This window comes from Pongo abelii, chromosome 2 (assembly GCF_028885655.2).
Source record: "Pongo abelii isolate AG06213 chromosome 2, NHGRI_mPonAbe1-v2.0_pri, whole genome shotgun sequence".
NCBI classification, from domain to species: Eukaryota; Metazoa; Chordata; class Mammalia; order Primates; family Hominidae; genus Pongo; species Pongo abelii.
This window is the reverse complement of record NC_085928.1, coordinates 115,331,789-115,347,536: the sequence shown is the minus strand read 5'-3', so window position 1 is coordinate 115,347,536 and position 15,748 is coordinate 115,331,789. Positions and strand designations below refer to the sequence as shown.

At 47.0% G+C, this 15,748-nt stretch overlaps 2 long non-coding RNA genes across 3 annotated transcripts; one reads left to right on the top strand and one right to left on the bottom strand.

Moving 5' to 3' along the window:
* Window positions 1-5,668: 5,668 nt before the first annotated feature.
* LOC129058592 (uncharacterized) lies at window positions 5,669-13,281 on the bottom strand. Its single transcript, XR_008523796.2, has 3 exons — window positions 13,135-13,281; window positions 6,226-6,311; window positions 5,669-6,071 (listed from the first exon to the last, which is right to left on the bottom strand). It is a non-coding gene; the product is annotated as an uncharacterized LOC129058592 (long non-coding RNA).
* Window positions 11,296-15,120, top strand: LOC129058591 (uncharacterized). 2 transcript variants are annotated; one of them, XR_008523795.2, is made up of 2 exons: window positions 11,296-11,470; window positions 14,816-15,120. It is a non-coding gene; the product is annotated as an uncharacterized LOC129058591 (long non-coding RNA). The 2 variants fall into 2 exon arrangements; XR_008523794.2 differs by lacking the exon at window positions 11,296-11,470 and adding an exon at window positions 11,598-14,704.
* Window positions 15,121-15,748: the final 628 nt, after the last annotated feature.

Genomic DNA, 15,748 nt, shown 5'->3' with positions numbered 1-15,748 from the left:
GGGGTTTCGTGGTCTCCTATAGTAGCAAGGAAGACTGGAAAGGTGGGAAATGGGTTGATCATGCCCGATTTAGACCACTTGTAATTAATTGCTTGAGACTGGCGACTTTGGTGCATGGATCAAAATCAGGGATTTGTCATCAAGAAGGCAGGGATGGGATGAATTCTTGACAATGAATGAGGCTTACCACAAGTGGTTTTATTCAACAATGAAGCCAATTGTGTGCTAGCACTCACTCAGGACAGCAATTGCTCTTTCACAGAATGTGCCATTGATTTTCTGTGACAGCTAAAAGTGTTGTTTGATCCAGTAATTTCATCAAGAGCTTGCTCTGCTTTTTCTGTAATCATCATATTCCCTGGTAGCCTATGACTCAGTTTATAAGCCATGGTGTGAATTGTGTTGATTTTCACTATAAGTTGGACAAGTTTAATGATGCCTTTGTGGTTTCAGTCTTTTCTCTGTCTTTAGTGAGAAAATGCATCCCTATCACACTAGACTTTATTTTACTCACATTCAGGAAAAGCTTGATTGGTTTTCTAACTAGTTTACAGGGTCTGATGCAAACAAATATGATGCAAAGGCCTCACTGGGCATCATGCCACTATCTGACAAGTTTCACAATAGACGATGCCTCAAGAGGAAATGCATTACCAGCTAACAAAATCCTATTTTTGGATATTCATTCCCATACCCTTATTTCTGATTCGTACTTTTTTTCCTACTTGTATAAAATCATCTGATTCAACCATTAATCTCCCCTAATATATATAATCACACTTTATATTGTAGTATTTTTGTTACTATTTTCAATAATACTTTTACTCTTTAATGAATCTTTTTTGAATGATGGATCTATCTTTATGATTTGGGGCCATACTGCCATTATTATATGATATAATAACAATAATAGTAACAATAAAATGGAAATATAACAAATATAAACAATACCATGAAAACAGTATGAAAATGTTTTATCAAGTTGGACTACAGCTAATGGTATTTATTCTCTTTACTAAATACAAGCTGAGCTAAACTGCTTAATTCAGCTCTGATGGCCCAGGTGCATGCTACAAGACCGTGATAATTATTACAAAGGTATTGAGATTTCTATGGAAATTATCATTGATCTCACATTTATGAAATGTATGTGAACAAAATTTCTTGTCTGTGTAGCAACCTCTGTGTAGCCATGCCCTGCTTGTATCCCCTTGGCCTTCATAGTTCTCACACCTCCTGATGGTTTCTGACTGCAAACACAGGTGACTCTCTGCTTGAGTGATGTTTCTGGTCACAGGACCATGCTCCACAGGCACACAGGGCAGGCTGGATGTGCCCCTGAATACAGCCCTTAGCTGACAATGGGTTAGGGTAGACACTGAGGGGTGTTCCAGACAGCATCCCAGAGGTCCCAGGGAGATTGAGCTGCAGTTGCCCACCCCGGTAATTTACTCATCAACACACCGTGTGTTGGTTTCCTTCCCTTCCCTGCCCATCTTCCTTTCTTTCCATGAGTGCTTCCTGGGATCCAAGTGAAACACTCAGATCTTTGTCTCTGGGTTTGCTTCTGAGGGAAATGAGCTCGAGGCAGTTTTTTCTTTGAAATATCCCTGCCGGCTCTGAGATTCATGGAACACATTTTAGGAAAAACTATTCTAGACAACTCTGCTCATTTCATCAGTGAGCGGACTGTGGCCCAGAGTTGGGGCCCTGAAGTGCCTAGGGTTACTCTATGGTGAGGGACAGACCCAGCGGCCCTGGTGTTTCTATGGAACCAGCATAGACTGATGTCCTGATGCCCTTGGGGGCTGCCTTGGAGGTGTAACCTGAACTCCCCCAACCAGGGAAGACACACAGGGGCCTCAGCCCTTCTTAGACTTACCTGGAAGATCCACTGAGGACAGGGAGCTCCTGGCATAACCTGGGGCAGGAGGGGAATAAGAGAAGAGGAAGCTAAGGCTGGAAGGGGTCTCCAGCCAGTGAAGGGCTGGGCCTGACTACTCTGTACCTCCTGTCTCCCCTGAGCCCCTCTCACCTCGCTTTCCCAGCTCTTGTGTTTTTCTCCTTCTGCTCCTGCCCTCACCATTGAAATGAAGGGTTTTCTGGGCCCTTCCTTCCTGGATCTTTCCTAAAGAAGTCCCCACACAAACATCCCACATAGAGATCTCTTCGGCTTATGATGGAGTTAAGTCCTGATAAACCCATCATAAATTGAAAATATCATAAGTCAAAAATGCATTTAATACACCTAACCTACTAAACAACGTAGCTTAGACTCTCCTACTTTAAATGTGTTCAGAACATTTATACTAGCCTACAGCTGGGCAAAATCACCTAACTCTTTTAAGACTGTTTTACAATAAAGTGTTGCATATGTCATGTAATTTATTAAATACTAAAAGTGAAAAATAGAATAGTTGTATGGGTACTTGAAGTACGGTTTCTACTAAATGTGTATAGCTTTCACACTATAGTGAAGTACAAAAATTGTAAATGGAACCATAGTAAGTAGGAGATCATCTGTGTACACACTCATGTTTCTCTCTGGGATTAGACCCTGGCTCTGTGGATCTCAAAGAAACTGAGAAGGGGCTGGGCATGGTGGCTCACACCTATAATCCGAGCACTTTGGGTGGCCAAGGAGGGTGAATCGCCTGAGGTCAGGAGTTCGAAACCAGACTGGCCAACATGGTGAGACCTTGTCTCTACTAAAAATACAAAAATTAACCGGGCATGGTGGGGCGTGCCTGTAATCCCAGCTACTCGGGAGGTTGAGGCAGGAGAATTGCTTGAACCCGGGAGGCAGAGGTTGTAGTGAGCCGATATTGCACCACTGCACTCCAGCCTGGACAACAAGAGCGAAACTCTGTCTCAAAAAAAAAAAAGAAGAAAAAGAAAAAGAAACTGAGATGGATTCATGTCCTACAGAACAAGGCATTTTTCTCTGTACTTCATCTTTTCCTATTTCCTGTGAGAGAAGTTTGTGACCCTGTCAACCATTTCCAGAAGAAGAAATTGGCTTCTAACCTAGTTTTCTAAATAATCGATTAGAAATGTCTAACCTATGGACCTTTTCTTATTTCCAGTTGACAGACTAAGGCCAAGAAAGAGGTTATATCATGAACCCATGACCTGACTCCCAGACAACGATTTTGCCATTCCAACTTCAGGGGAAGCTTTGGAGGGAGTTTAAACCATAAGCTTACCCTCTCAATCATCCACTACCCCAAGGTAAGTAGGGCCTATTAGAATCATGGCCCTGCTGGTAAAATCACCTGCTCTCCTAGCTGTGTCCTGTCCAGATCCCTCACCTCAGGTTTTTTTTGTTTTGTTTTGTTTTGTTTTTGAGACAGAGTCTCACCCTGTTGCCCAGGCTGGACTGCAGTGGCACAATCTCAGCTCACTGCAACCTCTGCCTCCTGGGTTCAGGCGATTCTCCTGCCTCAGCCTCCCGAGTAGCTGGGACTACAGGCACCTGCCACCATGCCCGGCGAATTTTTGTATTTTTAGTAGAGACAAGGTTTCACCATGTTAGCCAGGCTGGTCTCGAACTCCTGATCTCAGATGATCCACCTGCCTCTGCCTCCCAAAGTGCTGGGATTACAGGCATGAACCACCGCGCCTGGCCCTCACCTCAGTTCTTACGGGGCCAACTGGGATGTCATCCTAAGGAACTGGAGCATAAATGTCCAGGGCCAGCTCTTGCAAGAGGAAATTCATTTATATAACAGTTACTGAATCCTGCAGGGCCCTAGGCTCACATGCAGAATGACAGAAGGTTCAGGAGATGAACCTTAAAGAATCGAATGCATTCCTGCCCTCCCGTGGTGAGCACATAGGCTAAGAAGTGGGATAGTTCCCATACTACAGGCTAGAGCATACTAAAGGCAACAACAATAATAATGGCTGTGGTGGTTTAAAAACATGCCTACACATTCTTTCATGCTCTTTTTTTTTTTTTTGCAATTAAGTCCTTTTTTTTTTTTTGCCAGGCTAGAGTGCAGTGGCATAATCTTGCCTCACCGCAACCTCCACCTCCCAGGTTCAAGCAATTCTCCTGCCTCAGCCTCCCAAGTAGCCGGGATTACAGGCGTGTATCACCATGCCCGACACATTTTGTGTTTTTAGTGGAGATGGTCACCATGTTGCCCAGGCTGGTCTTGAACTCCTGACCTCAAGTGATCCACCCACCTCGGCCTCCTAAAGTGCTGAGATTACAGGCATGAGCCACCACGCCTGGCCACATGCTCTTCTTATCAAAATGAGAATCTAACATCCCTCCCCTTGAAAATGGGCCAGGTGGCTGGGCACAGTGGCTCACACCTGTAATCCTAGCACTTTGGGAGGCTGAGGCGGGTGGATCACCAGGTCAGGAGTTCGAGACCAGCCTGACCAACATGGTGAAACCCTGTCTCTACTAAAAATACAAACATTAGCCAGGCGTGGTGGCGCGCGCCTGTAATCCCAGCTACTCGGGAGGCTGAGGCAGGAGAATCACTTGAACCCTGGAGGCAGAGGTTGCAGTAAACCGAGATCATGCCATCGCACTCCAGCCTGGGTGACAGAGTGAGACTCCATCTCAATAAAAAGAAAGAAAATGGGCCAGACTTAGTGACTTGCTTCTAATAAATAGAACGTAAAATAAGTGATAGTGTGTGATTTCTAAGGCTAAGTTAGAAATGGTGATATAGCTTCTACCTAGCTTTTTCTTGGAATACTAGCCTTTGAAACTCAGCCACCATATTGTGAGGAAGCCTGGGCTACCTGGCACACACCTCACCTGTAGGTGTCCTGGCCAATGGCCCCAGCTGACAGCCAGCATCAACTGCCAGATTCATAAGTGAACACAGTTTCAGATGATTCTCACCTCTAGCCTTCATGTCTTTCCAGTTATGAGCTATTCTCATCAAATTCTGCCCAAATTATAGATTTATGAGCAAAATAAATTTATTAAGCCACTACATTCATCAACTGGTTATGCAGCAACAGATAACTGGAACCATACTAAAGTGTATTGAGTATCTACTACAAGCCAGTGTGCTAAACACATTACAGGGTTATAATCACATTTAATCCTCCCAACAATCGTATAGGTAGATATTATGGGATGTCTACCTTATACAGAACTGAAGCTCAGAGCAATTAAGTGACTTGATGGAATCATAGAGTTTGTAAGTGGCAAAACAGGACTGGAGGCAGTAGTGTGCTGGTAAATGATTAGCAACCAATTCTCTGGGTTGGGGTAGGGGTGGAGGGAGGAGGGAAGCCATAATCTTTAGTGTTTTCCAATTTCTGTGGTGTAAATTATTCCACGATGGCTGATTTCAAGTTACTGGCACAGAAAGTGAAATTGGGCAGAGATGTGCACAGTCACCTCTCTGAGGCTATGGTATACCACTAAGTAGAGGCTGCCAACCCCAGGACCTATGTGTATGGGGTTCTAAAAATGGATGGTTGGAAGATTTCTGAGTGGGTGATGGAGAAGCTGGTCTAGGGAGTTTCTCTTGAAATGTAGTTTGAGCTGCGGAAAAGGCATTTTGGGCATTCATTCATCCTGTGTACACAACTGAGTGCCAGATGGTATTCTAGTCATTGATCATTAGCAGAAAATGATACACACAAGCTCCTTGCTCTCATGGAGTTTTCTTTTTTTTTTTTTTTTTTTATTAGGACAGAGGTGGGAAGACTCAAAGGCACAGGCTATACTGAGAAGTTTGAGCAATGGAGAAGAAAGTGGAGCTCTGACTGACCTTAGCCCACCACAATCAGGCTCCAAGAGGGGAGATGGCCTGGGCTGAAGGCTCCCTTTCCTCTGTTGGCCCTTCGCTTTTGGGAAAACCCCTATGTCAGAAAAGTCTCAAGTCTGTTAGATTGGGAGTCCCCAACTCCCAACCCAAGGAAGCAGCCCTAGGAAAGGAGAGGATGAGATTTCCCAAAGCTACCTCTTACCACTTCCCTCCCCCAATCTCATCCCTCCATCTATTGGTGAGAAGCCTCCTAAAGTTGGCCTGAGGCTCCTGAGGGACTGGTTCCACCAGAGTCTTTAACCAGGACCCCATCCTCCTTGGGACCTGCAATAGAGATAAGAATCAGAGCACAATCCTCAAATAATTCCCACAAATTTGGAGCTGATTCTTAACTGAAAAAAAAAAAAAAAAAAAAAAAAAAAAAAGAGAAAGAAAGCTTTCTATCCAGAGGATTCTGTGCTCTGCAAGGAAGACATACCTTGTCTGAGGGTTAGCTTCATCAGAAAGAGAACTAGGGGGAATCTATCTACCAAGATGACATCATCCAAGCTTGTGTGATTTCATCTAAGGAGGGGGATTTATTTTTGATATACAAGACTGAAAATACTTAATTAAAGCATGACATGTAAAATTATTTAAAAGATACTAAGATGTGACGAATTAAGCTTTCTTGAAGTCTTGAGTTGGAAGGGGTGGAGTGAGGGGCAGGTCATGAAGCACATAGCAGGACATAATTTAAGCCAGATGTCAGAGGTCACTGCTCCTAAAGCCATTGGCTGGACTGACACATGGAGAAGATGCTTCTAGCCATTCTCTTCTCAGCCTTGCCCATCCCAGACTCTATCAGCTCTCTTTCTCAAATCCCAGGGTTACCCCCAAGCCTGCCTTTCTTGTGTTTTTCTTTTTAACTTTTATTTTAGGGTCAGGGGTCCATGTGCAGGTTTGTTACCTAGGTAAACTTGTATCACAGGGGTTTGATGTACAGATTATTTCATCATCCACGTACTAAGCTTAGTATCCACTAGTTATTTTTCCTGATTCCCTCCTTCCTTCCACCCTTCACCCTCAAGTAGGCCCCAGTGTCTGTTCTCCTCTGTGTGTCCATGTCCATCATTTAGCTGGTCTCGAACTCCGAGCTGAGAACATGTGGTATTTGGTTTTCTGTTCTTGCATTAGTTTGCTAAGGATAATAGCCTCCAGCTTCATCCATGTTCCTGCAAAGGGCATGATCTCATTTTTTTTATGGCTGCATAGTATTCCATGGTGCATATGTACCACATTTTCTTTATTCTATCTGTCACTGATGGGCATTTAGGTTGATTCCACGTTTTTGCTATTGTGAATAGTGCTGCAGTGAACATAGGCATGCATATGTGTTTATGATAGAATGATTTGTATTCTTTTGGATATATACCCAGTAATGGGATTGCTGGGTTGAATGGTACCTCTGTTTTTATGTCTTTGAGGAATTGGCACACTGCTTTCCACAATGGCAGAAGTAATTTACACTCCCACCAACAGTGTTAAGCATTCCCTTTTCTCCACAACCTCACCAGCATCTGTTATTTTTTGATCTTTTAATAATCACCATTCTGACTGGCGTGAGATGGTATCTTATTGTGGTTTTGGTTTGCATTTCTTTAATGATCAGTGCTATTGAGGTTTTTTAAATATACTTGTTGGCCGCATGTTTGTCTTCTTTTGAAAAATGCCTGTTTATGTCCTTTGCCCACTTTTTGATGGGGTTGTTTGTTTTTTTCCAAGCCTGTCTTTTAATTGATCCAAAAAAACTGTGGATCTGCTTTTTTATTTTTATTTTTTGAGATGGAGTCTTGCTCTGTCACCCAGGCTGGAATACAATGGTGTGATCTTGGCTCCCTGCAACCTCCGCCTCCCAGGTTCAAGGGATTCTCCTGCCTCAGCCTCCCGAGTAGCTGGGATTACAGATGCCTGCCACCAGGCTGGGCTAATTTTTGTATTTTTTAGTAGAGATGGGGTTTCACCATGTTGGTCAGGCCGATCTCGAACTCCTGACCTCAGGTGATCCATCCCCCTCGGCCTCCCAAAATGCTGGGATTACAGGCGTGAGCCACCGTGCCCGGCCTGGATCTGCTTTTTCTTTAAAATTATATCTTTCTTGAGGTGGGACAGCCTTTTTAAAAAGTCCTATTTTCTTTCCTTTGATAAAATTCATACATATACATGATTAAAAATATCAAAAATGGAAGAAAATGAAAAGTTAGGTCTCATTTCTTCTATTTACCCTTAGATGTCTCCGCTAGGGCCACCATTAAGAGTTTTTTGGCTGGGTGCAGTGGCTCATGCCTGTAATCCCAGCACTTTGAGAGGCCGAGGTGGGTGGATCACGAGGTCAGGAGATCAAGACCATCCTGGCTAACACGGTGAAACCCTGTCTCTACTAAAAATACAAAAAATTAGCTGGGCATGGTGGTGGGCACCTGTAGTCCCAGCTACTAGGGAGGCTGAGGCAGGAGAATGGTGTGAACCCGAGAGGCGGAGCTTGCAGTAGCCGAGATCGCACCACTGTACTCCAGCCTGGGTGACAGAGACTCCATCTCAAAAAAAAAATAAAAATAAAAATTTTTTAAAAGAGTTTTTGTTACTTTCCAGAAATATGCTATGTACATTATTTACACACACACACACACACACACACCCTCATCCTACTAGACCTCTCTGGAGTCTTCATCTCAGCCCTGCCTCCCTTCCTCTTCCTAGACACACTTGCTTCCCTTGGCCTCAGGCACAGCTCTCTGTTCTCCTGTCTTACTGACTGCTCCTTTGGCGGGTCCTTTCCTGGCTCTATTTTATCCCTCAATCTCTAAATATTGGAGGGCCCCAGGACAGTGAACTGGGTCCACTTTTCTATCTGCCTCACTTCCTAAGAGATCCCTTCTCCAGCCTTATGGCTTTGCCGATCACCTTCACTGCTGGCTCCTGCATCCCTGGCCTCCATGAGCCACTCCAGACCCACTTGCAATCCTTCTCCTCCCTGCTCTGGGCTGGGGACTGACCCGTATGTGCTGCATCCATGGGCTCGCTTGCTCTCTGGCTTCCCGCGGCCTTTGGAGGAGGGGTGGAGAGTGAGGTCAGGATATTTGTTCTCCCTGTAGGGTTGCCATGGACTGGCTGCATTTTTCCACCAAAGGCCTCAGCTCCTGTCAGTTGGCAACATACAAACTTGTCTATTAAAAGATAAATCCCAGGCTGGTGTGGTGACTCACGCCTGTAATCCCAGCACTTTGGGAGGCCAAGGCGGGTGGATCACCTGAGGTCAGGAGTTCGAGACCAGCCTGGCCAACGTGGTGAAATGCTGTCTCTACTAAAAATACAAAAATTAGCTGGGTGTGGTGGCACACACCTGTAATCCCAGCTACTCGGGAGGCTGAGGCAGGAAAATCACTTGAACCTGGGAGGCAGAGGTTGCAGTGAGCCGAGATTGCGCCACTGCACACCAGCCTGGGTGACAGAGCAAGACTCCATCTCAAAAAAAAAAAGATAAATCCCCTTCCTTGGATGAAATCACATGAGTTTGGATGTTGTCTTCTTCACTCAGCTATCTTTTAGCTATCTTTGTCCCCAGGTTCCAGCAACTCCCTCTTCTCACTCCTTCAGAACTATGGATGGTTAAGGCCCCACTGTTACTAGCCCTGGGGGCCTACACTGCCCTCCTGGTTTCTCTACATCCTGCTACTCTTTTCTAAAGGCTCCTTTTATTAAACCCTCCTCAAATTTCTCAATTCCAGGGTGCCAGCTGTCTCTCCCTGGGACCCTCTCTGCTACAAATTCCAAACAGCTCTCATGTTTCCATCACTCCTGAATTCCCAACCCATGTGAGTTCAGACTGATTCTTCACCCCGGTCCCCCAAAATCTTGCTCCTCCCACCAGCTTCCCTCTCTTGATGAAAGATAACTCCATGCTTATAGTTACACACTCCTCTTTCTCTCATACTTACATCTGGGGCTATCAGCAAATCCTATCAGCTCTACTATCAGAATGTACCCAGAAGCATTCTCATACCACCCTGGGCCGGCCCCGCTGTATCTCCCACGGTTGCAGCAGCCTCCTTCCTGGGCTCTCAGATTCTACCCTTGCCCGTCTGTAGTAGTCTCCACTCAGCAGCCAGAGGGATCCTTTAAAACCTAAGTCGAGCCATGTCACTTCTTTGTGCAAGACCCTCCAATGGCTATGAAAGCCAAAATCCTCACAAAAGCCTAGGAAGTCCTACCTGACCCTCCGCCTCCTCTCCTTCACTACCGTTCCTCCTACCAGTGTGACCCCGGCCTCTCCTCTCCAGCTTTGCTGGCCTCCTGGCTGGTCTTCGTGTCCAAGTAAAATCCTGGGCACAGGCTAGGCCCTACACCGGGCACATAGGTGACATTCTCTCCCATCATTCTGGTCTCTGCTCCCAAGTCAACTTGTCCCAGAGGCCTTCCCTGACCACCCAATCTAACATAGCACAACCCTGATATTTTCTGTACCCCTTGCTCTGAGTGAGTCTCCTCCATAGCACTTATCACCACTTGATGCTTTTATTGGTTTTCCCCCATCCCCATAAGCTGTTTTGTTCTCTGTTTTATTGCCAGTATCTGCAATGTGCCATGCACTTTGTAGGTGCTCAAAACGTGTCTGTCGAATGAATATATACCTTTAAGAAATGACCAGACCAGGTGTGGTGACTCACACCTGTAATCCTAGCACTTTGGGAGGCTGAGGGGGGTGGATGTCTTGAGCCCAGGAGTTCAAGACCTGCTTGGGCAACATAGTGAGACCCCCATCTCTATAAAAAATGGAAAAATATTATCCAGGCATGGTGGCGTGCACCTGTGGTCCCAACTACTTGGAAGGCTGAGGTGGGAGGATCACTTAAGCCCAGGAGGTCGAGGTGTAGTGAGCCATGACTGCACCACTGCACTGTAGCCCAGGAGACAGAACAAGACCCTGTCACACACATACACAAAAAAGACCATAATGGGGAACACAGAGCTGGCTCATAAACAGCTGCCTCATTCTTTTTCACAGCACATAGTATTCCAGAGTATGGATGTACCATGGCATTTTTTAGACTAGTTTCCTATGATGGACATCTAGGTGGGTTCTAACCTTCAGTATTTCAAATGATGCTGCTGAAAACTCTCTTAAAGCTTTTATCCTTGTATTTCTCAGTAGGATAAGTCCCTAGATGTGCGATTGTTAGGTCAAAAGGTATGCTCATTTAAGATTCTGATCATATTTCCAAGTTGTTCTCCAAACTGGCAGACCCAGCCAGTTCTCTCTCCCTGACAACAGTGGATAAACACTGCTGTTTCCCCATCTGATCCAACACCATGCAGTATCAAGACTTTTTGATCTTGGTCAATAAGGATCGGTATTTCTGTGCTCAGTCGGCATTTCTCTAATATGGTAGTGAAGCCTAGTTTCCTTTGGAACTTTTCCAGGGGTCACACCGGCCAAGGCCTGATTGGAGACCCCTGGGACCCTGCCGAGCTAGCGGGTGGCGGCGGGGGGCGGGGGGGACGGGGCGGGGGCCCGCCTCCCGCCCCTGGCCGCGACAACACCCACAACTCCGATCGCTGCTCCTTCTTTTTCTGCGCTTTCCTTTCTCCCCCACAAGCTTCTGATTCTTGGAACCAGGCTTGGTGACCTCACGCGAGTGACTTCATATCCGGGACTTTCTGGGAATTCTCAGCAGCACTTTTTCGTAAGAAACGTAACTGGGGAGGCGCGGGGTGGGAAGTGGGTGGGAAGGGGGTGGTGGGCGGAGCTTTTGAGGAAGAAGAGAGAGAACAGCTCAGGGCCAGCTTCCTTTTTCCGATTAGGTCGGGTGGAGCTGGCAGGGCGGGCGGGCGAGCTGCAGCCAGCGAGACCCGAGTACCGCCCCCTTGGCCCGCAGCAGGGCACCCCCGCGCCTGCCTTCCGGAACGCAGGTGGGGGCTGGGGACACGGACCTCAGTCCTCATAGCTCCTGATTTGGGACCAGGGAGTGGTTCCTGAGGGTTCCCAGGCAAAGCCTCTGCTAGACTTTTCTTCGGAAGTTAGCTGGGCATCTAACTAGGCAGCTCTGCCACAGGTTGAGGGGAGGGACAGCATAACCAAAACCAAAGCCCCATTATGATTTTTGTGGGCCCTAAGTACTTTTTCCTTAATGGGCTCCTTTTCCATGAAAAAATATTTAAAAGTATATTTTACTACTGTGGTGGTATAAAGCCGAATATGTTAATGTTATATATTCAAACAATTTCTTCGGCCTGAAAGTTTTTTTCCCTTCTGATAGTAAAATAAGTTAAAACATTTTCATGAGCTTCTAAAAGGATTGTGGACCCTAGGCACTGTTGCCCTCTGTGCCGGATGGGTGAGTTGGCCCTGGGTAAAATCAGGGCGATGTGACACAGCCTGGAAAGAACATGAAAGGATCTAGACGATAGAATTCTCCCCTCCTGGAGGAGGCCATAAACACAGTAACAGCTGCACAGGAAGGGCCTTGAATGACCTAAGAAGCGTGGATTTTAAGGCGACAGAGGTGGTGAGAAACTGCTGCAAGGCTGGATTGGAGGACTGATGGTTTGGGGGTGGCACTGGTGGTGAGGAGAGAAATGAGGAGGCTGTTGCTATGGTAGTCACATGTCGGAGCTCACAAATCAACGTGGAAATGAAGCAGGGGGAAAGGGGAAGACATACTTGGGAAGCCGAAGCCCACTGATATGAGGCAGTAGTGCAGGGAGAAGCCTGGGCTATCTTCTCTGGCTTGGGTGAATGGCAGATGCTGCTACCCCTCTTGGAAAATAGGAAGACAGGAGGAGAACCTGTATGTGCTCCAGGACTTTGGGAAGATCAAATGGAAGGTCTTTCTCAAATAATAAAGCAAGGAGACTTCTAGTAACTTCACAGACTTGTGGGCAGCTTCAGGGCCACCTCTTGCCCAGACCCTGCAATTGTTCCTAACAGGCATTCTAACCCCACCCCTGCTGCCTGAGCTGCCTCTCCAAAGCTCCATTCTCGTTAGGCCACTTTCCTGCTCACTATGGCCTGGAGAACAAAACCACCTCACTTGGACATTTCCAGAATAAAGAATGGGGAAAAGCAGACTAGGTTTTCAATACCCTTTCAGTAGAAAACTGTCCCATGAACTCATTGGCTACCTACTTCTTAATCCCCAATAACTGTTTTTATGTGCACATCCCCACCCCCATAATAGGCTTGACTCCCACTCTCCAATACAAACACTGGGCTTTCTCCAGAGCGGATCAGGCCAAAATCAAGGGCTGGGACAGGAAATACACTTACAGGGAGAAGAGCTGGGCCTGAATGACTCCTTGAAAGATAATCTTTCATGTATTCACTCTAAAACACGAATCTAGCACTTACTATGTGTTCTGGTACCATTCTAGCACTGGGGATGCAATAAAAATCAAATGAGACGTGGTTCTTCATGGAGATGCTACTTCAGTGGGGGGAAGACTGACTGTGGAGATGTCACTTTCCAAAGATGTATGCATGTTCTAGAATTTTGCCTCTTCCCTACCAAAAAGTGATGTCTAATACCCCCTTCCTTTCAATCTGGGCAGACTTGTGACTCACTTGTAACCAACGGCATGTTGGTTACAGATGTGATTTTTCATGACTTCTGAGACTAGGTCATAAGAGGTGATATAGCTTCTGCCTTGTTAGATGGGACATGTCTTTGGAGCTACAACTTAGGAAGTTCGACAACCCAGAGATTGCCATGTTGTGAGGAAGCCCAGGCCACATGGAAAGGCCACACGTGTGTGTGTTCTGGTTGACATCCCTGCTGACGTCCCAAACATTGTGGCACAGAAACAAGCCATGCCCACTGTGCTCTGTCCAAATTCCTGTTTGGGGTGGTTTGCTATGCAGAAATACTATCTAGAACACTAAGAAACAAGTGAATAAGTGAGCAAGATAATTTCATATTGTGAGAGGGAAATATGGGAAAACATAAAACAGTATGAAAACAAGGGCCTCTTTAGATGGAGGAAGGGGGGAGGACTGATCAGGAAAGGCCTTTCTGGAGAGACATTGGAACTGAGACCTGAGTGAGAAGGAGCTCAACCACTAACCATCTGGGAGAAGAGACTTTCAGCCAGAGGGTTCATCAAGTACAAAGGTCTGGAGGCAGAAATCAGCTTGGTATGTTCTGAGAAGAGCAAGAAAGACAGTGTGACTAGGGTGATGTGGGTGAGGAGGAGAGTGGGGCCAACGAAGTTGGAGAAGAAGGCAGAGAGGCAAGTCATTCTGGTCCTACAGGTCACTGAGAGGAGTTTGGATTTAAGACTGAGTGAGCTGGGGAGCCGGTGGAGGGTATTATGCAGGAGTGACTGGATCTGGTAAATTCTTAGTAAGAGTTCTGACTGCCTGGTGGAGGACAGGGCGTAAGGACACACAGGGCAAAGGGAGGAGGACCACTGGGGAGGCTATGGCAGTGCCTAATCCCCCAGGGAAGGGAGGATGGACGGTGGCCTGAGACATGGTGATGGCGGTGAAGATAGGGACTGGTGGACAAATTCCGGACACAGAGGCAATGACAGCACCAGGGAGGGAGGAGGCGTCCAGTCCTGCAGGTCCCAAGCAGGATCTAGACGTGGGTGAGGACAGGAACCCGGTATCCGTCTGGAATCCGAAGGGAACCTCAGCGAGAGGGCTGGCCAGGACGGCGCGTACTGGCGTCCGGCGTCTGCAGTGCAGAGCCAGTCCCTGGCTGCGCGCCTGCCGGGCGTCTCCCAGCAACAGCCGCCGCCGCCCGAACGTTCTGAACTCGGCGGCCCCTTAGTCCTCATCGTCACCTTGGCGACGGCCGGTGGGAACACGCCCTGCGGGCTCCGGGGGCGGGGTCTGGGAGCCACGCGCTCCGCCTCCTGCGGGTGCGCTTTCAGCCCTGCCCGCCCCCGCCCCTCCTCGGCTGCACGCGTGGCCGCAGGTGTGCAGGGCACCGGGAGGGGTCTCGCCGAAAAGCCGCTTCTCTCCTCTGTGCACGCCGCCGCCGGCGCGCACCACCGGCCCAGTCACCTCTCCCCACTCTTCCCCCTAGGCCGCCACCTCCAACCAATCAGACTGGCTCTTCTGTCATTCGGGTCACCTCCGCTGAGACGCCTTCCCTGACCACCCAAGTTGAAGGAACTGCTAACCTTTTGTCTTGGACTTTGTTTTTTTATTTCCTTCACAGTATTTCTCCCCTCTAAAATTATCTTGTCTGCTTCTACCTATATTGCCTTCCCTCTTGAAACCGAAGTTCCATAAGCTGAGGCACAAATTCTGCCTTGTTCGTCTCTGTTCTCAGCACCCTGAACAGAACCTGGCATGAATGAGGTGCTCAATAAAAGTTACTTGGATGAATAGGCAGGTTTACTCAATCATTTCATTCTTTATGCGTTCATTTATTTGACATTTATGGAGTGCCCTCTAGGCACTTGTGGTAAAGACGTACCAAGATGAACGAGACAGGGACCCCCCTGGATGTAAGAAAGAAGATATATATTTTTAAAAAATTACAATAATACTAAAAGTGAATGTCTTGGAGTTCCAGATGCCAGGCATAGCTTCAAGCACTTTATACTGCCTAGTGTTCCATTATTGGAACGCTAAGCATGTGGGAGTTATTTATGCGACTGCTCAAGGTCATTGCCAAGGTCTGATTGCAAAAATTCAAAAAATTGCGACCTCAGGCATAAATGGGTTAATTCACTTAATCTTCACCATAGTAGGTACTATAGCTGTGCCCACTTTACAGATGAGAACATTGAGGAGAACAGTCATGCTATATAGGCTACTGGGCCCTGTAATCAAGTGAGATCCCACAGAAGGCAGGGGATCAACAAGATTCATGTACCAGGCCCAAGCAGGTGGATTTGGTACCTTGATTATTCTTGACACAGCACAGTCTCCCACAGGGCACAGGCTCCTTCCAGATCAGAGCTGTGTTGTCCCAGGGGAACCTTACCCATATTGGCTGAGCAGGCAATGA